This window comes from Canis aureus, chromosome 33 (genome assembly GCF_053574225.1).
Source record: "Canis aureus isolate CA01 chromosome 33, VMU_Caureus_v.1.0, whole genome shotgun sequence".
In the NCBI taxonomy this organism is placed as follows: Eukaryota; Metazoa; Chordata; class Mammalia; order Carnivora; family Canidae; genus Canis; species Canis aureus.
In genome coordinates this window covers 36,330,730-36,333,055 of record NC_135643.1, presented here as the reverse complement: position 1 = coordinate 36,333,055, position 2,326 = coordinate 36,330,730, and the positions used below count along the sequence as shown (strand labels likewise).

Sequence of the window (2,326 nt, the reverse complement as noted above, 5' to 3'; positions counted from 1 at the left end):
GACGCATAGATCTCCTCTTTTGGAACCAAGAGTCTGAAATGTTATTAGCTCCCTAAGAGTCAACTTTTAAACACTGGTTGACATATTGATCATCAAATCTAGTTCTTGCTGCATACCATTTAAGAATTTAAAAAAGTTTTGTGAAATTAAAGCTGTCTACAGAATTGAGATGAACATACTGTCTTGTAGCATAACTGTCAGCTCTAATTAATGACTTTTCGTGGCTGTGAGAATATTTTTTCCCCCTTTGGTGTTTATCATGAATAAAACAACTCCAAAAAAATATTGTTAGTAAGAGACCTGATTTGGATATGACCAAACAGCTTTTTTTTTTTTTTTCAATTTCTAAGATTTTATTAACATGAGTTTTTAAAAACAAACATCCCTAGCAGTGTGAGGGAGAGAGTAGAGAAGAGGGGAGGGGAGAGAACAGGAGGGAAGAGGAGGTGCGGAGTTGAGGGGAGGGCAAGACAGGGCAGGACAGGGGGAAGGAATTCTGCTTTATTGGTAATAAAGCTCCAGGTTCATCCCATCGCAGATTTCATAGTCCCCCAGAGACTGGTCCTTGGAAATCATGTACCACTTCTTCAGGATGGTCTTGTTCCAACAGGTGCCAGTCTGGGCTGCAATCAGCTTCTTAAGGTCCCCGATGGTGTCATCAGTGTTGCACTTAACGCGCACCTTCTTCTCTAGACTGTCGTTGCAAACAACCTCGATCATCTTGTCTGGAGCTTTCACAGACATGCACACCCTTGATAGCTGGGTTTTTCTTTTTCTTTTTCTTTTTTTTTTTTTTGGCCGGGTTTTTCTTAATATAGTCTATGATGCCCAGAACATAATGGACTTGACAAGCCTCGATTATAGAAACCTCATTAAGTAGAAATATATGTGTTATGCCTTGCTAACAGATTTTAATAACTTGCATACTATCATACTCTGTGGCCTACCTAGTTAAGTGTATGGGGAAATTTGAAAAGTTTTTGATTAGTTAATTTTTTTCTGTTCGTTATAGTCATTTTTGAAGCTACAACTATATTTATCATATAATCTGCAAACAGTTGTCATTTTGTAGAGTTTATAAATTTGATCTGTATATAAGAATGAAAACATGTTTGATTTAATCTAAAGTCTGCTTACTTTTGGTTGTCATTCACTTAAATGCACTCGTGATCAAGGAAAAACTTTATAAATGAAATTAGTAAAATGATTGATGTATTCTATTAATAATCTTTAAGCATACACATATACCAGATAAGAAACTAAAAAATATATTTTCAATAGAGCTTGTATTTATTGATTATTTTGGTTACCATGCCTTGCTACTTGGCTGATATTTGTGAGAAGAAAGTGGAGGTTTCCCCAAATATACTGCATATTAGAAAATCCTTAAGAATAACTTAAAGCTTTGAAATGGTAAGCTCTGGTATGACCATTGCATTGCCCCTTAAACATTTCCAAAAACTTGAGGAGTTACTACATTTTTTGCTTTTTAATGCCACATAATTTTCGTCATATTAGGGTAAGAAAGCTATTTCTTTTTTTTTAAGAAAAAATTATGATAGGGATAGAGATACATATACATATGATAGAGATTCTTATACATATTTTTATGTACATGTACATTTGTAGAGGATAAATTCCTAGAAATGCAATTCTTGGATATAACAGTCCATGCATTTTTAATAATTTTTATCTTCATTACCAAATTATCCTTCTGAAAATCTGATATGTAGAATTTGATACTATTAATTCCTCCCTTCCATATTAAACATTATAATTCACTTAAATACTTGACCTCACAATTGGCAAAAAATGGCAGCTTGTTCAATTTCCATTACAAGTGAAATTACTTTTTTGTTATGTATTCATAACATCCAGAAGATGCAATGTCGTTTCTGTTTACTCATGCTCTCCACGTGCATTTCATAAGTAAAATGTTCAGTTCATTCTCATTTGGTTTTATTAGAATTTTAGAATGAGTTGTAAAATTGTATTAAATTATTTTCTTTTACATATGCTAGATATATCTGTGTAAATTTGCAAGTGATTTTACTACTTTCAAAGTTTGAGTTTTCTTAGTACTACACATCTGAATTTGCATTTGTTTTAGCTGTTTTTCCTATCTCTTTTTCTTTCTGTCCTCTATCTCTGTTTTTCCTTCCTTTTTTTTCTTATTATTTTACATTCTAAATATCTATAAGAGGGATGCCTGGGTGGCTCAGTGGTGTAGTGCCTGTCTTTGGCCCAGGTCATGATCCTGGAGTCCTGGGATCAAGTTCTGCATCGGGCTCCCTGCATGGAGCCTGCTTCCCCCTCTGCCTGTGTC

General features: G+C 34.2%; 1 pseudogene; it reads right to left on the bottom strand.

The window, feature by feature from the left end:
* Positions 1–501: 501 nt before the first annotated feature.
* LOC144304281 (ubiquitin-like protein 5 pseudogene) lies at positions 502–754 on the bottom strand (annotated as a pseudogene).
* Between the last annotated feature and the right edge of the window lie 1,572 nt (positions 755–2,326).